Below are 24,716 nucleotides of genomic sequence, written 5' to 3'. Positions count from 1 at the left end.
CGCTTGATGTCATGGAATGTCCGGGGGCTCAATAATCCGCGAAAGAAGAGACTGGTACTGGGGTATCTAGTGTAGCGATTGTGGTGCCCGGGGGTCGAGGAAGGATTTTACTATCAAGATCTAGGAGATGGTATGCCTGCGGGGACATGAGGAGAAGGAATCGAGCGAACTACAATGACCAGCATTCCAAGGGGCAAGCAGGAAGTGCCACGAGACCAAAAGGCATATTAGCACCTCCCACCCAGACGGACGGTGCTTGTCAATGTGATTCCCAAGTCGACCGGAGTGGCGGATGGTGTTCCCCGCCGGATCCCAGCGAGAAGCAAGAAGTTTCCTGTTGAAGAACCCGTGATTCCCCCAGCGCCTTGCTGACTGACTGAGCTCTGTGGCTAAGTACTCTTGTAACGAAAGTGGGCTCACTTTCGTTTTTCTTCCTTCGTATTCTTAGTTTATAGTTAGTTAGTTTAGGGCGGAACTGGGACATAAGTTTGTTTGTGATCTGTCAGGCAACGTACTGCAGAAGTCGCGCTGCGCTGATTACCTGTGCTGGAGCTCCCCAGGAGAAGGATTCTGGGAGCTGTAGTCCAAAGTCTTTATGTTTGGTTCATAGACTATATTGCCATTGAGAGACAGAGACCTTTTTCCTGTGAAGTTGTTTAGCAGTCTCTTGGCTTCACTTTGTGGCAAAGCTCTGAAGGCGGTTTGTGCTTTTCAACAAATCGCGACCATTTCCTTTCTTTGTGATTACTGCCTGCTGCAGTTCTGAACAATTGGCTGAACTACTATTAATCAAGCAGGATTGCTTGGAGGTCTTTTCTTACACGGCCTGGGTGGTGCATGATTCTGGTAAGTGAGGTGCCTAGGTCTTGTTTCAGATACACCCCGAAACACCTGAACTATAGTATTAACGGTGTTCATTACTCTCCCCTCTCAGATAGGCCCTTCCATGCTGTCTTCCGCATCTTGGTGACCAGACTCCCGGGGGATCTCAAAGAATCATCGCTACCCATTTATTATTTTATCCACTTCCCCTTTCCCGGCTAGGTACGAGGGCACACAGTGTGTATTGCTTCCACTGTGGGTTTCGTGGTTGGCTGGGAGAAGAGAGCTTAGCATCAGAAGTCGTTTCTGCCGGACACCCTGCATCAGGTTAGTGGCGTGTGTGAGCCTGCGCTGCTGCCTGTCCCTGACAGATTGACAAGCCCAAGTTTACACACCGGCCCGAACGATGAATGTTGAGGCTGTCTTGACTTCCCTGGTGGAAGGCATGGCCGCTTTGCAGCAGGAAGTAGCCACTTCTAGAGTCGAAAATCAGACCCTGTACAAAGAAGTTGGTACTTTAAGAAGGGAAGTCGCAGGACTAGCCCAAAAAGGAGCGGGAGGTAGTCCCTATATTAAACCAGCTACATTACCTCCCCCTGGTGCAAAAAGATCTGTGGAAGCAGAAGGGGGTGGGTTCACTGTTCCCCCTCAATTAGCCACCTCTAGTGCCTCATCGGCTGATGCTGCTCATACTGTACATGTGGTACAGACCGTAGGCGTTCCGTTAGCTGCCCCTGAACGCTTTTATGGAGACCCCCGCAAATTTGAAACATTCTTGAATCAGTGCAGGTTACATTTTTTATGTAAACCCGGGGTTTTCCAAGATGATTCGGCAAAGACAGCATTCATGATGTCTTATATGGGGGGTAATGCTGCCAGTTGGAATATCCCATTGTTGGAGAAGAATGACCCAGTGTTGCACGATTTTTCTGCTTTTTGTGTGGAGTTGCGCAAGCTTTTTGATCGTAAATCCCACATGCTGACCCTGGATAGAGAACTACTCACCATACGTCAAGGTTCTCAGGACTTACTGTCTTATATCACCTCATTCAACCGGTTGGTGGTAGAGACTGATTGGCCCGCTGCAAAACGCATCTCATTGTTTTATCAAGGCCTTCGCGGAGAACTAAAGGACGTTCTGGCACAAGTGGTACAGTTGCCCAATACCTGTGAAGAGTTCATCGATTTAACAGTACAATTGGATCACCGGCTCCTAGAGAGAAGAGGGGATAGATCAAGAGGCGACTCTCGCCCTTTTTACCCTCGCTTTAGGGGTCCTACCGAAGACCGTGTTAAACCCTCCGAAGGTCCTGAACCCATGCAGATCGGTGGTATCCGTGGTCCACTGACACTGGAGGAGAAGGAGAAAAGACGTCGGTTGAAGCTATGCCTTTATTGTGGAAAAGGGGGCCACTTCATAAAGGACTGTCGAGCCAGGAATACGGTCTCAGCCAGAAACCCCGTTTCAAAGGTGCAAGCCCTAGTAGAGTCCGAGCAACCGACGGAAAACTGAAGAACCCAAACCAGGAAGAGGTCTCTGACTTGGGTTGTTTGCCGCAAATGATCTCCCCCTGTCTTGCGAATACTTTGCATCCTGCAGTGGCGCATATGAACCTCCAAATCATCCTCTGGGTCACCCCCCAGAAATCCTTAAACATTGACGCCTTAGTGGATTCCGGGGCCACCGGAAACTACATCGATCAGGAATACGCCCTGAAAATAGGGATTGCTTGCGAGAAAAAAGAAAAACCAGAGTTGGTGAAAGCTGTGGATGGTACAGTCTTATCATCGGGTCCAGTGGCCTATCATACCTGTTCTATGCTCATGCAAACTGGAAAAGATCATCAGGAGTATATCCAGTTTGATCTCATTGATGCCCCCCAATTCCGGCTCATCTTGGGGATGCCATGGTTAACTCTCCACGATCCCAAGATTTGTTGGGCAGCACGCACTATTACCTTGTCGTCTGCTTACTGTCAAGAGCATTGTACTCCGGTTTCTACTGTTCCCTGCATTCCAGAACTCTCGTCTTCTCTCTGTCTGGCGGCTTCATGCTCCCCAGAAAAATACTGTTGTGCCACCATACTTCCCTCGGAGTATCAGGCGTTCTCCCCTGTGTTTGATAAACAACAAGCTACTCAATTGCCTCCACACAGGGCATACGACTGTAGAATCGATCTCATACCAGGAGCCGATATTCCCTGTAGCAGGGTCTATGCCATGACCGAGAAAGAGACAGAATATCTGAAAACGTACATAGAAGAGAACCTCGCATCGGGATTCATCAGGCATTCTACATCTCCTGCCTCATCCCCTATGTTTTTCATTCCGAAGAAGGACTGCGCAGAACTCAGACCCTGTATTGACTATAGAGCCATTAACCGAGTGACCATCAAAAACCGGTATCCTCTCCCCTTAATACCTGTGCTCATGGACCAGCTCAAAGGAGCCAAATACTTCACTAAACTCGATCTTCGTGGAGCATATCATTTGGTGCGGGTAAAAAGAGGGGATGAGTGGAAGACGGCGTTTCGAACGAAGCTGGGCCTGTTCGAATACAGGGTAATGCCCTTCGGGTTATGCAACGCCCCCGCAGCGTTTCAGTTTTTTATGGATGAGGTTCTGCGGGGATGCCTGGAAACCTACTGCATTGTGTACATCGACGACATCCTGGTGTATTCCTCCACTCTTTCGGAACATGTCGGACATGTGAAGTCCGTATTGGACCGTTTACAAAGGAACTCTCTATATGCTAAGTTGGAGAAATGTTTATTCCACGTCCAAGAAGTGTCTTTCCTTGGGTATGTCATTAATGAGAAGGGTTTTCAAATGGACTCGAACAAAGTGGAAGCGATACTCACATGGACTACACCGAAGTCTGTGAAAGCTGTGCAAAGCTTTCTCGGTTTTGCAAACTACTATCGTAGGTTTATCAAGGATTTTTCCAAAATCATTCATCCGATTTCTAGTCTGTTACGGAAAAATATGCCTTTTGTGTGGAGTAAGGAGGCTGAGATATCATTTCAATACCTGAAGAAGCAGTTTACTCAAGCTCCCATTCTTCGTCACCCTGACCCGCAATTGCCATTCATCCTGGAGACCGACGCGTCCCAATATGCTGTGGGAGGAGTGCTTTCCCAAAGACACCCTAGTACAGGCCAAGTACATCCTGTTGCCTTCTTCTCCAAGAAGCTCACGCCCTGTGAGGTGAATTATGCCATAACGGATAAAGAACTCTTGGCCATCAAGAGGGCATGTGAGGAATGGCGTCACTATCTACTTGGAGCGATCCATACTGTGGAGATCTACACGGATCACCGGAATTTGTTATTCCTGAAGACAGCGAAGGCCCTCACTCCCAGACAATTACGGTGGTCTCTTTTCTTTTCCGACTACGATTTCGTAATCAAATTCAAACCTGGAACCCAAAACGGAAAGGCAGACGCTCTCTCACGTTTGGAAGAAGAAGGACAGAGGAAGACTGAAGAGGTAGAAACACCTTTAATCCTTCAGGAGACAACAGCCATTGTAGGGGCAGTAGCTCTCCTGTCCTCAGAAGACTTTCTTGAAGACGTTAAAATAGCCCTTGCAGATATGAACATACCTGAGTGGATACAAGAAGATCCGGAACATCGTACTATGAAGGATGATCTCGCCTATCAGGATACTGCGTTATTCATTCCCACTGAAGCCCTAAGGCAACAAGTATTGAATTGGTCTCATGATTCTGTCCTAGGAGGACATATGGGAATGTACAAAACAATTGCCACCGTGGAACGTTCCTTCTGGTGGCCCCAGTTGAGAGAAGAAGTCCGGTTTTATGTGAGGAATTGTGCCATCTGTACGCAAGGAAAATCTGTGCATGCTCGCCCGGTGGGTCTACTGAGACCTTTGCCCATACCTCCGCAACCTTGGCATACTCTCTCCATGGATTTTATCGTTGAGATGCCCCCATGTAATGGAAAGACAGTGATATTGGTTGTCGTTGATCACTTAACGAAAATGGGCCATTTCATACCCCTGAAGGAGGTACCCACGTCAGCGGAATTGGCAGAAGTGTTCCTTCAACATATTGTCAGGGCTCATGGTCTTCCCTGTGTATTGATCACCGACAGGGGTTCCCAGTTCACTTCCCGGTTCTGGAAGGCATTATGTACCACCTTGAACATCGATGCCCGTCTGTCATCCAGCTACCACCCTCAGACGGATGGCAAGACAGAACGCCTGAACCAAACCCTGGAGCAATATCTTCGTTGTTTCTCGTTGAGGAATGATACGGAATGGACTGTGCTACTCTGGATGGCCGAATTCGCATATAATAATGCTGTGCACTCCACACTGGGTTGTTCACCTTTTTTTTGTCTTCATGGGTTTCATCCACATATACTTCCCTTCGAGTGGCCTGTCCATTCCCCTGTTCCTAGCATCCACGAACACCACGCCCATCTCAGAGCGGTGTTGTTGGACGCACGAAACAGCCTGGCTGATGCTCAGTCCGCGCAGAAACGCTTCGCTGACAGGAAAAGGAGAGTAGAACCATCATATGGAGTGGGAGACAAGGTCTGGCTCTCCACCAAGAATCTCCACATTAAAGGGCATACCAAACTGACGCCTAAATATGTGGGGCCCTACAGCATAGTGGAAGTGATTAACCCGGTTGCAGTGAGACTCCTACTCCCGGTGGGTTGGAAGATTCATCCAGTGTTTCATGTCTCCCTCCTGGTACCTTGCCCTCCCACTATGAGAGTACCTGTAGCCCCACTCCCGATTGATGTGGATGGTCAGGAGGAATTTGAGGTACAGTCCATTCTAGATTCCCGTATGGTGAGGGGTAGAATCCAGTACTTGGTGGAATGGAAAGGTTATGGCCCTGAGGATCGGTCCTGGGAGCCCCTGGGGAACCTGCACTGTCCAGAGCTAGTTGACCGTTTCCATGCCCTGCATCCGGGTAAGCCGGGTCGACCGCCGAGTCGGCAGTCCTCGAGAGGGGGTTCTGTAGCGATTGTGGTGCCCGGGGGTCGAGGAAGGATTTTACTATCAAGATCTAGGAGATGGTATGCCTGCGGGGACATGAGGAGAAGGAATCGAGCGAACTACAATGACCAGCATTCCAAGGGGCAAGCAGGAAGTGCCACGAGACCAAAAGGCATATTAGCACCTCCCACCCAGACGGACGGTGCTTGTCAATGTGATTCCCAAGTCGACCGGAGTGGCGGATGGTGTTCCCCGCCGGATCCCAGCGAGAAGCAAGAAGTTTCCTGTTGAAGAACCCGTGATTCCCCCAGCGCCTTGCTGACTGACTGAGCTCTGTGGCTAAGTACTCTTGTAACGAAAGTGGGCTCACTTTCGTTTTTCTTCCTTCGTATTCTTAGTTTATAGTTAGTTAGTTTAGGGCGGAACTGGGACATAAGTTTGTTTGTGATCTGTCAGGCAACGTACTGCAGAAGTCGCGCTGCGCTGATTACCTGTGCTGGAGCTCCCCAGGAGAAGGATTCTGGGAGCTGTAGTCCAAAGTCTTTATGTTTGGTTCATAGACTATATTGCCATTGAGAGACAGAGACCTTTTTCCTGTGAAGTTGTTTAGCAGTCTCTTGGCTTCACTTTGTGGCAAAGCTCTGAAGGCGGTTTGTGCTTTTCAACAAATCGCGACCATTTCCTTTCTTTGTGATTACTGCCTGCTGCAGTTCTGAACAATTGGCTGAACTACTATTAATCAAGCAGGATTGCTTGGAGGTCTTTTCTTACACGGCCTGGGTGGTGCATGATTCTGGTAAGTGAGGTGCCTAGGTCTTGTTTCAGATACACCCCGAAACACCTGAACTATAGTATTAACGGTGTTCATTACTCTCCCCTCTCAGATAGGCCCTTCCATGCTGTCTTCCGCATCTTGGTGACCAGACTCCCGGGGGATCTCAAAGAATCATCGCTACCCATTTATTATTTTATCCACTTCCCCTTTCCCGGCTAGGTACGAGGGCACACAGTGTGTATTGCTTCCACTGTGGGTTTCGTGGTTGGCTGGGAGAAGAGAGCTTAGCATCAGAAGTCGTTTCTGCCGGACACCCTGCATCAGGTTAGTGGCGTGTGTGAGCCTGCGCTGCTGCCTGTCCCTGACATCTAGCGAGGCATGGTGTCTCTATTGCAATGTTGCAGGAAACACACTTAATGTCGGGAACGTCTCCGCTGTTTGCTGCCCGATGGGCCTCCAGTAGAGTGTTCTCTTCATACTCCAATTATGCTAGAGGGGTGACCATTTTGGTGAGACGAGGGGTGCGTTTTACGCTTGAGGGTTCTGAGGCTGACTCGGCGGGCAGGTACTGCATGGCATGGGGTAGGCTATCCTCACATAGGGTGCTCTTTGTCTGCTACTATGGCCCCAACGTAGATGACCCGTCCTCCCTTCTCACAGTGTGGGGTAAGGCTCAGTCAATGGGGATTGCGCATATCATTTTTGGAGGGGATTTCAATACCGTGCTTCGCCCCAATGCTGACAGGTCCCACCCTCAATCACTACACTACACAAATACTCAGCACGCATTGTCGCATATAGTTGAGGAGTGCCGTTTGACTGATGCCTGGAGGCACTTACACCCAACACAGAGGCAAGGCACACATTACTCTTCTGTCCACTCCTCCTGGGCACGCCTAGGCTACATTTTTTGCTCTGCAGGGCTCTCCTCCTGGATAGTTGATGCGTCCCACCTGGCTCGCACCCTCTCCGATCACACCCCGGTATGTGTTTCATTGTGTATTCCACAGGACGCGTCTCCCTATCTCAGTTGGAGCCTTAACCCGGCCCATCTTACAGACTCCGCCTTCAAGGCAGAGCTAGAGCAAGATATCCAGGACTTTTTTGACCGCAATATAAACTCAGTTTCCAGCATTACCACAGTTTGGGAGGCTTTTAAAGTGACGGTCAGGGGGTGGTGTATTGCCAAAGGGGGGGGAGTCCTTCGGTCCCTCAGGGATGAGTTGCGGAAACTTGAACGAGAACTGAAACATCTCGAAAGAGAGGCGGAGAGTGACCCACCCAACTATGCAGCTAGGGCTACCCTCCGTGACAAACTGAATGACTACACAGAACTGGCTGACAAGGAATGCAAATTCCTAGGTAAGCCGCACGCAGCGCGCATCTACGGCGAGGGGGATAGGCCTGGTAAAGCACTTGCCTCTGCGATAAACCCCCCTAGATACCACAACTATATAACGACGCTGTTGGATGAACACGGGGTACCTCAGCGAGCACTGCCGGCACAGCTTCATATCCTAGCTAACCACTATGCCGGCACAGCTTCATATCCTAGCTAACCACTATTCCAGGCTCTACACTTCCCAACGGGCTAACCCCACTCCCCTGAACACTTACCTTGACGACACTGCACTTGCGTGGTTAGGTCCCTCCCAACAAAAATTCCTCCACCATATACTTGAACTAGAAGAGATTACGGACGCAATTATGTCCATGAGGTCCGGAAAATCGCCCGGGCATCTTGCCGACCACTATGCGGGAAGCTCTTATTACATCGCTCCTGAAGCCCGGCAAAGCCCCTGAGTCTTGCGACTCGTACAGACCCCTCTCCCTTCTGAACACAGATGTAAAAATACTAGCGGAAGTGCTTGCATCGCGTCTTAACTTACTGATGGAGCGGCTGGTTTTACCTGACCAAGCGGGCTTCGTTCCTAACCACGCCACCTCCCATAACCTGCGCACCCTCCAGGCTGTCATCCAGGATATTACGCCCAAATGTGAGGCTGCAGTCGTTTTTTTAGACGCTACCAAGGCGTTTGATTCCCTGGAATGGGACTACCTGTTGGCTCTGTTGGAGCGGATGGGGTTCCCTTTCAGCTTCCTTGACTGGATACGACTACTCTACCGTCAACCAGTTGCCTCGGTGTTGCTGAATGGTTCCCGCTCTCCCCCCTTCGGGATTCACCGAGGCACAAGACAGGGATGTCCACTATCTCCGGTCTTGTTTGCGCTCGCTATAGAACCCTTGGCAGCCAAGCTGAGGCAGCACCACAACCACAGGTCCCTTATATACCCAGATAGACAGCTGCTCGTTGCACTCTATGCCGACGACATGACTCTCTATGTCCATAAGCCCAGGGAGAATCTTAACCCCCTCCTCTGAGAGATTACTAAATTTGGTGGTTTCTCGGGCATTCAAATCAACTGGTCGAAATCTGCCCTCTTTCCGCTCACAGACATTACAACACAGTTCCCCCTAGATTACCCTATCATCTGGGAGTCGGATAAAATCAAATACCTGGGTATTAATGTAACGAGGCACCGGGACACTGTTATTAGGTACGGTCCTTGATACGTTGACAGATAAGGTTTCCAGGTGGATACATCTTCCATTGTCGATGGCGGGCCGTATCTCCCTGTTTTAAATGGTAGTGCTACCCAAATTATTGTATTTGTTCACTAATATTCCGTATAACCCTGGCCCTCACTTCTTTCGTGCTCTCACTTCCCAAATGTCCCGATTGATCTGGGGCGGCAAGCAGCCGCGAATCAGCATGCGCACCCTTATGCTCCCTTACAACCAAGGAGGCTTTGATGTCCCGAATTTTCGGAGATATTATGACTGTGCGCAGGCTCACTTTGCGGCATACTGGCTCCACCCCCCTCCATTTATGGCCCATCTGGCGGTTGAAGATGGCTATATGAGGCCGACGCCGCTGTCGGGCTATCTCTACACCGAGTCCAAAATCTCAGACCGCGACCCCAGCACAGTGGATTGCACAATACTCGCCTGGAGACGCCTGGCTGACGCTCTAGGCACACCCTTTCTATACTCGCCCCTGATGCCGCTCGCTCACGATCCCAGACTCCGGGTGGCTTGCGAGGAAATAGGATGCAAGATGCTTACGCGCCTGGCGCTACACACATGGGGGGATCTATACCTTCAGGGCACTTTTCGGACGTCTTCACAGTTCTTTGGCGATGAATCTCCGTCTGTTATGGACACCTTTCTCTATGTGCGCTTGCGGCAAAACGTGAAGGCAGTCACCCCTAACTTTCCAGATGAGCCTGAGACAGTACAGCCCCTTCATTCCCTCCTCCAGACCGAGGCTCCGAAACACGTTGTCTCTTTACTATATAAACACACACAGGCGGCGGGGTCCCCACCTGCGTTGAGAGCGAGACAGGACTGGGACGCCGACCTACAGACCCCAATGACTGACGAACAATGGACGGAGAGCTGTGCTCATGCCGAGGCCGTAACGGGCAATGCACGCCTTCGGCTCATACACTTCAAATTTTTGCATAGGCTTTACTACACACCAGCTAAACTGCACCGTTTCCACCTTCGGGAAGATGACAGGTGTGCCCGCTGTGGGGCCGAGGGTGCGGATTTTTTCCACCTTGCGTGGTCGTGCCACGGTGTGGCTGCTTATTGGGAGGAGGTGTTTGCGGCCGTGTCAGACATGATCGGGGTGTCCGTGTCCCCCTGCCCGAAGATAGCGTTATTGGGGCAAGCTGGCCTTCCTCTGCAAGCTCACCGTAAATTCTTTGCTCTGAGCTTCCTTATAGGGAAGCGCCATGTGCCATGCCGCTGGGGGCGGGGTCGTGCACCCAAATTCAAGGACTGGCTCGCGACGATGACTACCTGGCAAGACCACTTGCATAATTATGCCGAACTCCTTCCCCTCAAGTCAAGGCCTAAGGACATATGGGGCCCGTTTACAGCGTACCTTCTGCGACTCCAAGCCCTTGCGCAACCAGACACTGACACACTGGGAGATGGGGAGGCTTCTGGGACACCCCGCCTGGTTCCACACTCCTAATACATAACACCGATGCGCTGCGCTTTGGTCTCTAGTGTTGATTGCGGTGGATGCTCTGCTGCCCGCATCCCTGCGGGCGGCATTGCCCCTACTGCGCAACATTGTCCCCAGCTCGCCCTCGTAACATACTGCATTTCTGCCACCTCTGCTTCACCCGGAGTTGGCGCTCTACATGTTTGGATACTGCGTCAGGCACTGCCCTTCTATAGACTGCTTCTACATCCCCCCTCCCTCGGGCGATAACCCACTGTCGGACTTGTGACCTAGATCCATCGTGAGGGAGAGACGGATAAGCTGCGTTGGCCACACTAGATTGTCGAACCACATACCAGCAATGTTGTTGACTGTTTTTCTTTGGGGGAGGGAGAGGGAGAAAATACAATGAAAAATGAAAACCTCATGCATTCTCTGTTCTTTATTCGCTGTCAACTCAGTTATTCTAGAATGCTGCCACACACAGCTCCCTATAGTTCTAAACGCGGCCGGCCCTGAGGGGTTGTAGGCGGCTTGCTGTGTCAGATGTCATGCTCTTCGTTGCCATGCTACTTGTTGGACTCTGAGATTGCTGCCGGCCTGCACCCGCAGGATGTAGGCGTTTACAGCTGTGTACTTCATAACTGCCTCAATAAAGGTTTTCACACAAAAAAATATATATTATTCAAACATATTTAAATAACATTCTAAGATTGCTATAAGTTGAAATAATTAATATTTCCTATTTTTAACTATATATATATATATATATATAAACTTTTTTCAACTTACTTTTACATATGTAGAACGTATAATTTCATATTTACTTTTATTTCAATAGGTTTATCATTTGATACGTATGGTATTTTTATGTTTGTTACTCTTGCTCTGTTTCTTAACGCTGCTTATGTTAATTATTGAGTGTTGTTTGTTCTTCATAAACTCAAACTTTAAAAAAAGGATAGTTAGACAGTGGCTAGCTTCAAGCTTGACTTTTCATCTTGTCACTGATTTAGATTCATAATTAGTCCTGTGTATCTGTCTAAGCCTCTTTGAATTCTGTGAATGATTTTGTAGGTATGTTACTAATGAACATATCTATTTTGCCTGAGCTTAAGCCACCCTGCCCATGTTTTCTGACTATTAACCCCCCTATATTAGAGACATATGCAATATTTTGCGGTTTCAAGCAAAAAACATGGACTTCAACGATAAAAGTGGTAATACAGAGGAAGGTTGTTGCCGTAGAAGAAATAACCATCTAGAAACAATATTAAAAAGTCTCCTTAATACATTCACAAATTAGACCACATTTCTAAGGATGATAGAGTGCAGTTTAATTGAATAATAATGATAAAAGCATTAAGCTTCTTGCCTTTACTTCAAACAATGGCGAGGAGTAGACCTGGCGTAGCTATTTTCTAGTTAAAAAAACATTATATTTAACAAAAAAGTATACAAGATATTTTTTTAAATATAATGTTATGATAACAATATACTCTCTGGAGGAGCTTTTGAACAAATACGCTTATTTTGCTTTGAAAATATTAAGTATAACATCAAGCCTGTCATGCAAATAATTCTTAGACTTACAATCACCAATATATTTTTTTTAAAACCTGTATTGGCAAAAAGCCAAGAGGCATTATGTTGATAATACAGGTGTTGAAGCATTGGCTTTGCCAAATATTGTTTGTAAAGCATAGTTAAAAGAAAATGAAACGAAAAAAATTCTAAATACTGGAGGAAAAGTAAGCACACAATTTGAGGTATTTCAAAACTGCACATTGGAAATTGCCAACATTTAAAAAACATCCAGTTGCAGCCCAGAGGTTTCACCTTTATAAGGTGAAAGTCAGTATTTGGCTTTGTTTATCCTTCTTTGCAAATCATTGTTTAAAAAAAGTAAAGAAAAACCATTTCGAAACACTGAATGAAAAGTAAGCTCATACCTTAAGGTTTTACAAAACTGTGCATTGAATTTAATATTTTCAACCTATATATATATCCTGTTTTATTTTGTAAATACTTTTCACTCAGGAAACTCTAATCATAATGTAAAAATCAAAAGAAAATATCACAATGTAAGGCATGTCAACCCCTAATTTACGACATGACTCAAAACAGAAATTTGCTCCAGCCATTGATCATCTGCAGTAGCTCATAAGCCAGATTTATGGGCCTTCGGGACAAAAGACAACTTCTGTTCAGCTATGCTAAGTACACCTTTTGCCTCAAATAGTAGCTGAGTGAGTGCAGCACCCAATCCCCTACTACAGTGCATAAAAGCTCTTGTGTGCCATAGCATGTGTATTCATGCAATATGTGGAATGCAGGAGTTAAAACAAAAACAACTCTTAAAGTAAACTTTTCAGTCATACTCTAGCAAAAATATACCTACCTGTTGCTGTGCTTTTATAATAATAAATAATAATAAATGAGTTTGTAAAGCGCCTGGTGACGCCTTCCCGGCGTGTCCCTGCGCTGTGGAGAGAGTAGCTGGATGAAGGAGGCCAAAATCATAGGGTGTACAGGTGGGTTTTTAAGCTTTTCCTAAAACTGGTTTCAGTTTCCGCTACAGACAAGTTTGGAGGCGTGGGAAGCAATATTCACAGCTTGGGTTATTTGGTGGGGGTAAGCAACACATGAGGGAGCGTGCTAGAAAACACTTGAACCCTGAAAATAAAAAAAATAACTGTCTGAATTTGAGCAGTAGAAGAATACAAGTTAGCCAATCAAAAGGACGTACATATAAAGGTGAAGAAAAGCTATCAAATAAGAAGTAGACAAATGATAATGACAATAAAGACACAAAAAAAATGAAAGTAATATGTGGGTTCTAAGCCCACTTTAAGTTGTAGGCATGGTGTAGCAGCAGCTTCCACTGACAGATAGCAAAAAGCTCAACGGGAAGCAAGACCTGGTTAGTAGAAGACGTGTAAAGGGTGTTATATTAATATAATTTTTATTTGAGATTTGAGATTTGTAAAGCGCTCAAATACCCATTGGTGTCTCGGCGCTACCCAGGGGTGTCTCGGTGCTACGAGACACCCCTGGGAATATTACAATTCGTCAGCAGCATATTTGTTAGAAAGGCTATTTCAAAAGGCTTCATTTAAACATAAGATTTGTCTTGGTCTGACTGATTTCATTCTTTAGGTGAGTGTGAAATCAGTGTCAGACCCGTTTTGCATGTCAAATCATGTTCGTAAAAAGGAAATTAAGAGCTACACGTATGAAGCATTTTCTGCGAATTGGGCAGTTTCCAACCGTTTCCTACATAAACCTTGACAGATGATGCACAGCAGCCCTTTCAGCCCCAAGTAGGCCATGCTGCTGCAATAGCTTTGCTACTCTCCAATCAATTGGGCAGGGCTGGAGAGCAGAGAACATGCTAGGGAAGCAAGGACTGTGGGCACTAGTCACAAGAGTTATGGTACTCCACAACATCTGATCCAGGCCAAATAGAAAGAGATCATGACCCACTCTTGTCCTCGTTGAAAGAATACACCACATCATCAGGTAGGGCTTCCCCATTGATCGTGTGCTGCTGGGAAGACCAAGCAAACCTAGTCTGCAAAAAGATTCCGTGTTATAGAATGATATGTTCCCAGCTGTACAGAAAAAGTGTTATGTTGATCAGTTTGTAGTTCTGTGACATTATAAAGGCAAATCATGGACACAGAAATATTTGTCCCGTCTATGTTTTTTAAGGTGCCATCTGGTCTTTAACCTCAGTGGTTAGCTAGGTCTGGTGGCTTAGTGCACTAATAGGTCCACTGTAGGACCTGTGTTTGACCTCATGGTCACAGGTTCAAATCCCAGTGGGTCCACTCAGTCTTTCATCCTCCTGAGCGCGATAAAATTAGTACCATTAACTAACAATATGCACATTTGGAAAGCGCAAACCATCATCCATTAGGGTCTCTAGGCGCCGTCGGGAAGATTAAGCAAGCTATTGCCCAGAGTCACATGGTGCTGGGCTAATCTGTCGCCGGTCCCGGGGATCGAACCGTGATCCCCAGATTCGGGACTCAGTCACTCTAGCTGCCGCGCCACACCGACGCCTGTTTTTCAGCGCTAAGATGCCCATAGGTGAACTTGCGCTATAACAAATACACATGTTTTGTAAACAATCTCAGGCAGCCGTTTTCAATGTATCCTTACATAAACCCTGAATAGGCGTATTTCTGTGTTCTCCATTTATGATATTTTCTAAATCCTGGCTGACCGTTTTCCAAATCTTTCATAATGTATTGCCATGACTACGTCGTTTCATTTAATTGAAAAATATATGTGCTGGATGTGATGTTTAATTTCCCATTCGATAAAAAGCATAATTGCTCCTTGCTTGAAAAGGTTGGTCTCCATTTTAGCACATCTATTAAGTACGGTTTACGTGCTTTTACTTAGTTCAGTACATTCATCATCATGTGTTCCATAGTTTAGATTTGTCCAATCAAAAGAGGCCAGATCCTTTCTAGAGCGGTACAGTACCCCACTCTTTAATGTCCTATCAAGTTAACTTTACATCATTGAATTAACACCTACAACATGAAGCCCCCATGCTGAGTGTTTCTAAAAATATTTATTTTTGTCATACTGTGAAACTGTACATTTATACCCAAATGTTCTCTTTTTTACTATGAAGCACATACAACGCTTTAGCAACCACCATGGTGTTCCCTAGGTCGCTAAACTCCTCAGCCGTGCGGGTGTCACTGTGAGGCAAACAGCTATTTAGAACCGCCGCGGCCTGTCATCTGCTCCACTTCATCGCGCCGTGGCTGACAGCTTGGAACGTTTGGAAAGTTTTTCGGGTTGCCGATAAGGACTACTAGCCGGCATTCTGAGTATTACAGATTCTGCAACAATTATCTTATCTCAAGTACTCGAGGTGCGTTCGGCACACATGCACACAACACTCTCGCGCACACTTTGGCTGGGCCGCCAGAGCGCTACATCACACTCTGTGGATGAATCATTCCAGTGAGTCCCCGCATAACACGCGAGCCTCCTTGGCGGCGCCCTGCTCCCAAATGCGTTGAGCCACAGACACATTGCAGGTCAACATGTTGTCAGGCCTACGTGTTATGGACAGATATCACAGAAAATGCACCGAATACGTGGAATTACGCTGCAGCAGTAAACATAAAGGTCATTTAGAGCAACCGTACTAACAAATGAACAGTCAAGCATTTACTACTGAACTGCAAAGATCAAATTTCACACTATAATCACAGGACAGTGAATATTTTCATGAAAAAAACACTGTTTAATTGCTCACAGGATGCATTTTATTATGATTTACACTGGAGGAATTTTTCTAAATAATTACAAACACTCTGCAATTTGCTTTTACCGAACTGCACATGTTTAAACCTTTGCCTCTTGATTTTAGCTAAATAACTACCCTCCCCCAAAAAGCATATGAAAAATGGCAGGCGTTAGCCATATGTACAGACATGAGGGAAAATTAAATAAATAATTATTTTTCCCTCATTGTCGTCTGTCAAAATCTCCCCCACCTCCCGGACCCACCGCTCTTACCTGCATCGGCCACGGTGCATAATATACTATTTATTACCACCGCCCACTTGGAGCTTTTCCGCTGCAAGGAATCTGTTTCAGTGGAACATTGGGGAAAAGCTATCCAGCCTCGCGGAGCTCTGTTTGGCTACAGCTTCCAGTCTTGCCCCAGTGGAGAAATCTAAGCTTCCAAAAAGTGGCGTAGTCTGAAGGTGGGTACCAATAATCACTCTTGATTATTTACAATGAATTTCAATCAATCAATCAATTTATCAATAATATGTATAGAGCGCACTACTCACCCATGAGGGTGTCAAGGTGCTGAGCGGGGGTGGGGTGCAGCTAATGCTCGAACAGCCAAGTCTTGAGAAGTCTCCTGAAGGTCAGCAGGTTCTAGGTCTGTTGTAGCTGTGTGGGGAGGGTGTTCCATGTCTTGGCCGCAAGGTAAGAGAAGGATCTGCAGCCGGCGGAGGACGTGTGGATGCGTGGGACGGTGGCGAGAGTGAGGTCAGCGGAGCGAAGCTGGCGTTTCGGGGTGAGACGCTTGTTGAGTTAATTTGAATGGTATATTTGACTCTTAGCAAATGTAAACTGGAATTCAAAACGCAATCAAGACTTAAAGAGTTGTCTTTCTAATTTTGATGCTACTTTTTCTGGCTCTCGCTTGTATTCTTGAAGTGGTGATTTTGGTTCCCAATGCCTAATACCTGATACTTCATACCAACTAGAGAGTTCTTAATCAAGTTCTGTTGATTTTCGAACTGTTATCACAGCAAATAAATTCTACAACCATATTGTTAAATCACTGACCAGGTTACATTCCTGGTGTACAGGATCCAAAACAACATCAGTTATATGAGTGCCATCCTGATTTGTCCTTTTGGAATGATGTTTGGAATATTTGCATGCCAATGTTTTGCTGTTCCGCCTCATTATCATTATTGAATGTTTTTCTAGGTTCGTTATCAACTGATATTGATATTGTATCTTCTTCTGCTAGATTGTTGGACCTGTTTATTGCTCTTACCTTTAAAGTTATTTTATCATGCTGGAAAGATAATTCTAAGCTTTCTGTTCATACATGGTGGAACGTTATTTGTGATGAACACAGGATTGCTATTGCTTCATCCTATTCTGTTCCCCTAAAAATCAAATCTGATCTCCTCTGGCTTCCTTTTACTACTTATCTTTCTTCTAACTCTCCTACTTGATTGATTTGTATTATTCCCACATATTTAATCTTTTTCTGTTCTATTTCCTTTTCCTTTCTTATCTCTTTTCTTTGTTCTTTTCTCTTTTCTCTCCTACTTGTCTTTTCTTTCTTTCTCTTTCTCTATATTTTACTTCCCACTTATTACAATATGTATATGTTCCATATTAATCTGTTCTTTTTCCAAATTTTTATGATATTTGTATTGTTCTCTTTTTCGAAAATCATTAATAAAAATTTCTTAAACAAAAAAAAACAAAAAAAAACACATAGGTTCACCTAAATAGAGAAGTAATATAATTGAAAAACAGCAGCTTTAATAAGTTGTAATATAGGTCCCCAATCTCAAATAGGCAAGCTCCATCAAAAAGAAATCAGAAGGTATGTGCAAAACTGCCACCCTTGCACCCACTCCTGAAAAGACTGTACAAAAAACAGACAATGCAATCAATGAGATTATCAGATTGACATTATTGTAGATACCCGTATTGTGGACCTGCTATTAGCATGGTGCAAAGAATGGCTGCAAAAAACTCGCTTCTTCACCAACACAGTAGACGTCTGCAGAGAGATGGGGCAGCAAGAGGTTGAACACACACCTCATATAACTGATGTTTAAGCATACCCACTTCTTTGGAGCATGACCAACATAGAGGAGAGGAAATTTGGGAGAACTTATTAATGCTAACAGGGGCAATAATAGCTCTATGATAAATGAAAAATAAAGATTGAGTAATACGAGCAGCAATAGATACTTTAAACAGCTTGGACCATAAACGATCCCACATCGAGACGGAAAGGGAAATAGCAAGGTCAGTCTCAGAAGCAGTCTCAGTATGGGATTTAGGGCGATCCTTAACATTTGATAACAAAATTGTATAAACAAGAGCAGCCTTAGACTGTTGAGTAGTAAATAAAGGAAAAAGTGGCGTGGCATGAGAGAAGGAGGGGAGTACATCAGGCAATGAAACTAATGAAAAGGATTGTTTGATCAAGAAAGCAGAGTGGTATAATTTAAAATTGGGGAACCGAACACCACCTTCATTTTTAGGGCGAATCAATTTATGTAAGGCTATTCGAGTTTTTTTTTCATTCCACAATAATTTAGAAAAAATAGAGTTTATTCGGGAAAAATATGAATTAGGGATCTTAAAAGGGAGCATAGAAACAGCGTAAAGAACATGGGGAGTATTCATCATTTTAACCGTATTTAATCTACCCCACCAGGAGAGAAATAAGGGGGACCATATTTGAAGGAGGGATTGAATTTTCTTTAAAAGGGAATCGAAAGTAAATTTTAGGGTGTCCCCCAAAGATGATGAAAACCATATACCAAGATATTTAAGTTTAGAAGAACACCACACAAATTCACTGTTACTAAACTTGTATTGATAACAAACCGAATTTAGAGGAAGAACTTCCGTTTCAGTTAGGTTGAGCTTATATCCCGATATAGATGAATACAACCGCACCTCATCCAAAAAGTGTGGAAGGGACGAAGTAGGGTCGGCCATATATACCAGTACATCATCCGCATAAGCAGACAATTTAATCTCTGTAGATGGGAGTTTAAAGCCAGCAATTCCAGGATTGGAACGAATCCATTCTAAAAAAGGCTCAAGACACAGAATAAATAATAAAGGGGACAGAGGGCATCCTTGACGCATGCCTCTAGATAAAGAAAAAAACGTAAAGAACTGGTTATTAACAAAAATACTGGCTCAGGGAGAAGAATAAAGGAGTTTAACCAAGGATATAAAAGAAGGACCAAAGCCAATCCATTCTAGGGTGTGAAACATGAACTGCCAGTTAATTCTGTCAAAGGCTTTTTCAGCATATAGGGACAAAGCTGCCATCGGAACTTTGAGGTTTTTACGATGAGCAATAACATTGGAATACATGCGAGCATTATCAGCAGCAAGTCTACGTTTCACAAACCCCACTTGGTCCGTTTTAATCAAACAGGGAATAATGGAGTCAAGACGTAAAGCCAGAATTTTAGCAAAAATGTTGCAGTCATAATTAATTGATGATATAGGGCAGAAGTTGTTACACTGTGAATGATCTTTGTCAGGCTTGGGAATCAATCAATCAATCAATCAAAGCATTTGTATAGCGCGCTACTCACCCGGAGGGTCTCAACGCGCTTGGGGTAGGGGGGTCCGCTACTACTCGAACAGCCAGTTCTTGAGTTGCTTCCTGAAGGCGAGGTGGTCTTGGGTCAGGCGGAGGTGGATGGGGAGGGAGTTCCACGTCTTGGCAGCCAGGTAGGAGAAGAATCTTCCTCCCGTTGTGGCTCTTTGGATGCGGGGGATGGCGGCGAGGGTGTGGCTGGTCGATCGAAGCTGGCGGGTGGGAGTGTAGAAGGTCAGGTGGTCGTTGAGGTATCAAGGCCTTGGTTGTGGAGAGCTTTGTGTGCTTGGGTGAGGAGTCGGAACGTGATTCTCTTGCTGATGGGGATCCAGTGCAGGTTTCTCAGGTGTGCGGAGATGTGGCTGTGTCGGGGAATGTCCAGGATGAGGCGTGCTGAGGCGTTCTGAATGCGCTGGAGTCTTTTCTGGAGTTTTGCAGTGGTTCCGGCGTAGAGGGAGTTGCCGTAGTCCAGTCGGCTGGTGACGAGGGCCTGGGTGACAGTCTTCCTGGTTTCGGTGGGGATCCACCGGAAGATCTTACGTAGCATGCGTAGGATGTTGAAGCATGACGAGGAGACGGCGTTGACTTGTCTGGTCATGGAGAGGGAGGAGTCCAGGATGAAGCCCAGGATGCGTGCGTGGTCAGTTGGTTTGGGTGTGCTGCCCAGGGCAGGGGGCCACCAGGAGTCGACCCAGGCGAAGGGCGAAGAACCCAGGATGAGGAGTTCCGTCTTATCTGAGTTCAGTTTCAGGCGGCTGTTCATCATCCACTCCGCTACGTCTTTCATCCCTTCGTGTAGGTTGGTTCTGGCTGTGGCGGGGTCGTTGGTGAGGGAGAGGATCAGCTGGGTGTCGTCGGCGTAGGAGATTATGTTGAGGTTGTGTTGGCGTGCGATGGCCGCAAGGGGGCTCATGTAGATGTTGAACAGCGTGGGGCTGAGTGATGATCCTTGTGGTACGGCGCAGATGACTTCGGTGGCCTCTGATCTGAACGCGGGGAGGCTGACTCTCTGTGTTCTTCCGGCGAGGAAGGAGATGATCCATTCCAGTGCCTTTTCCTGGATTCCGATGTTGTTGAGGCGCTGCACTAGGGTGCGGTGGCAGACCGTTTCGAACACCGCGGAGAGGTCCAGGAGGATGAGGGCCGCTGTTTCCCCGTTGTCGAGCAGGGTTCGGATGTCGTCGGTGGCTGCGATGAGGGCGGTTTCAGTGCTGTGGTTGGCCCGGAAGCCGGACTGCGAGTGGTCGAGGGATCCATTCGTCTCGAGGAAGGCGGCCAGCTGTCTGTTGACGGTCTTCTCAATGACTTTGGCAGGAAAAGGAAGGAGCGAGATGGGGCGGTAGTTTTTGAGGTCGGTGGGGTCTGCTGATGGTTTCTTCAGTAGGGCGCTGAGTTCGGCGTGCTTCCAGCTCCCTGGGAAGGTGGCGGTGTGGAAGGAGGCATTGATGATGTCCCGTAGATGGGGTGCGATGACGGAGTCGGCCTTGTTGAAGACGTGGTGAGGGCAGGGGTCGGTTGGTGATCCGGAGTGGATGGAGTTCATCGTGCGGATGGTGTCTTCGGCGTTGATCGGGGTCCAGGTGCGGAGGGTGGTGATGGGGGGCGTTGGTAGGGTCGTAGGGTGCGTCGGCTGTGTGCTGAAACTGTTGTGTATGTCTGCGATCTTGCTGTGGAAGAACGAGGCGAGCGAGTTGCAGAGGTCTTGCGAGGGAGTGATGTCATTGTTTCCGGCGCTAGGGTTCGAGAGCTCTTTGACGATGTTGAAGAGTTCCTTGCTGTTGTGGGCGTTGTTGTCCAGTCGTTCCTTAAATGCAGTTTTCTTGGTGGCGTGGATCAGGTGGTGATGTTTTCGAGTGGCGAGCTTGAGGGTGGTCATGTTGTCTGTAGTCGGGTCTCTGCGCCAGGCTTTCTCGAGGGCCCGGCAGTTCTTCTTGGAGCTTTTGAGTCCGTCGGTGAACCAGGAATTATGATAATGATCGCATCCAAAAAGGATCCCGATTCCTTAGCATCTGAAATAAAGGAATTAAATAGTTGTAGGAGTTTTGGTGCAAAAAAGGTATGAAAAGAAGAGTAAAATTCAACAGATAGGCCATCAGGGCCTGGTACCTTTGATTTTCTAAGAGAATGAATGGCCCGAGTGACTTCCTTGAGAGTAATGTCCTTCTCCAGATGAGCAAAGTCATCTGTAAGGGATGGGGAGGGGGAAGGTCGTCAAAAAAGGATGATAAGTTTGCATCAGAAGGGTACGTGTCATCAGTGTACAAGGATTGGTAATAATTATGAAACATTTCAGCAATGTCTTCATCAGATAAGACTTGTTTATTAATAGATTCAATAAAAATAGGGCCTACAGTTTTACGTTATGATTTGATTTTTAAATAATTTGCCAACATTTTCCCCACTTTATTCTGGCCACCATGGAATTCGGATTTGATTTTAATGAGGGTGTTACAAGCTTCATTAGTGATATTTTTGTTTAGGTCTGTTTTAGCTAGGATTAAGTCCTGAAGGGCAGTAGGAGACTTGGAGGAAAAATAAGAGTGTTCAAGCAATTTAATTTTCTGACGTTGGTCTTCATATTTCTTTCTGTTGAGTTTCTTTTTCTTAAATACATAAGAAATTGTAAAAGCTCAAAAAGCAGCCTTAAAAGCATCCCAATTATTAGGAATGGAGGTATCAGACGAGTTATTAAAGGAGAAGAACTCATTAAAAAACCCTCAACTTCCTTCATAAAAACAGTTTCAGACAAAAGAAAGGAATTACATTTCCAACGACTAAATTTGGAAGAAATGAGGGAGAGGTCCAGGGTAGTATAAACAGGAGCATGATCAGAAATAAATATGGAACCAATCACAGATTTTTGAATGGACGGGAGTAGGGATTTACTAACCATAATGTAGTCAATCCTCGAGCGGGTGTGATGTACATTAGAAAAAAAAAGTATATTCTAACAAATCAGGATTACACATTTTCCATGAATCATATAAAGGACGGGAGGCAATGGCAGATTGAAAGCTCCTATGAGATTTATCAGGTTGAAATTTACTGGAGGATAATCTATCAGAAAAAGGGTCTAACCATTGGTTAAAATCACCAGCAATAACAAAATCTGGGCAATCAATGGACGAAATAAGGACCTTGATATCTTTCCAAAATTTAGGATCAGGGCGAACCGGGCCATAGATATTTAGCAATACCAAAGTCTTATTCTGGATGACAACCTTAGCCAATGCCCACCGCCCTTCATCGTCATTCTGAGAGGAAATAATTTGAACATTTAATGCTTTATGAAATAGAATAGCCACCCCCCCCCCTTTTTACTAACAGCTGGAGAAAACACAACTTGGCCCACCCAATGTCTTTTCAGCTTCATAGATTCAACATCAGAACAATGCGTTTTTTGAAGAAAAACAACCTGTGAATGAAGTTTTGATAAATGAGACAATACCTTGTGACGCTTGACCTGGTGACCAAGACCTCGTACATTCCACGAGACAAAGTTACACATGGTGGAAGGAGGGAAGGATGGGCAACACATGGAATAGACACACGTCAAGGAGATAACTACAATAGGGGAAACAGCAAATAAATAAGTTACAAAAGGAGAGAGCTCCCAACACACTCATAATACTTAAAAACAAAAATACTGCGCCTAGAAACAGAGGAAAAAACATCATGGATAACGAATATGTAAGGAGAGACCGTTCAGGAATAGAAAAACATGGAAGAAAGAAGAACGAGCAAGAAAGCCAGATAAAGACAAAGACAGAGATAGAAAAGGGAGAAAGTATGCAAAGGAGGAAAAATAGAAAAGAGTAGACAGATCAAGGCATAGGAGCCTGATCGGAAAACAACCAATACAATAGGGGCACAGATACACCAAGGAGGGGACACAACCCCACGGGCTGCCAAAGAAAGGACATATACACAAAAAAGGGTGGAAAAGGGGAACCTCAAGAAAAGAAACATGAACAGGGAAGAAAAGAAGAAAACGTCAAAAGGAACCAAAGAGAAGAAAACATTGTATCTCTTCATAACAAGCAGACCTAAAATGGCGGCCATAATTTCACTCAGCAAGTCGAAGAGGAAGGCTTAAAGTTAGGAAGTGCCATGTAGCCTTTGAGTATCATCACAGCTTATGCCACATTATTAAGCATATGGGATATAAACAGTCAGTAATGAGTCTGAGGCATCGTAGGGGAAGCGGTGAAGCGCACACAGGTGTAAACACAGACGCGGGCTCAGCGGCCAAAATGGCGGCCGCCCGCGTCTCAGAAGGAAGAGAAATTACCGCGATTCACCAAAGTCGCAGCACGGCAAGAAATCGTCCCAAAACGGTCTCCTCATGCTCCCCGCACCTTCTGCCAACACTGCAGCGCCCGAAGCCTTTCAGACAGACGACGAGAGAGGTTCTCACGGCATCCACAGGTCCAGTCCGCAGCGGAGCTCAAGGAGATGTCGTCCTCACCCCTCGGCACGTAAGCCACGTCCCCCACGTATGTGTTTTTTAAAATATCATTTTAACAATGAACTATGGTTGTGTAGTCTTGCTTGAGCTGAGGGTTATCGACCCAATACTGCATCAGTCAAAATTCAGTCAAGGGAAGCTTGAAAATTCTTATCCACGTGCAACCAATTACAATGGGTGTTCAGCCACGTAGCTGGACAGCAGATATCCTAGGTAATTTAGAAACTTGGTATTGATCAATTCTTGAATAAGGTCTACCACCAGATATCCAGTAGAATTTATTTAGTTTACTTGTTGTTCATAAAGGCGTTGGCTACCACTCTATGAAAACTATATTTTCAACAGCAATGCATTCAATTTATGTACATGTAGTCAATGTTTGACACTAAGTGTTCATACATCACCTATAGATGCCATCATGTTATAAATGGGTTGGTACACATCTTGTTAGAAATGGGGGTCTCCAATTGGCAGAGGTAATTAGCTTTGTCCAAGTAGGGACCCCTGCTTCTAGTCAGGATAACATACTTTTAGATAACTCCTGCTAACTCCCTCTGTAGCTTGTCATGAGCAGACAGGCTTATCCCAAAGGCAATGTGTAAAGTATTTGTACTCAAAATGCACAGTAACATAGTGATAACACCACAAATGGACACCACCCCAGTTTAGAAAAACAAAGTATCTTTATTTAAACTCAACAAGACCAAAACTACTTCAATCCAATATACAGGTATTAAAATAGCACTTAAAAGCTGTTACTTCCAAAATAAAGCTTGTAGATGCCAA

Source organism: Lissotriton vulgaris, chromosome 10 (assembly GCF_964263255.1).
Source record: "Lissotriton vulgaris chromosome 10, aLisVul1.2, whole genome shotgun sequence".
NCBI lineage: Eukaryota > Metazoa > Chordata > Amphibia > Caudata > Salamandridae > Lissotriton > Lissotriton vulgaris.
This window is presented reverse-complemented; position numbering follows the sequence as displayed.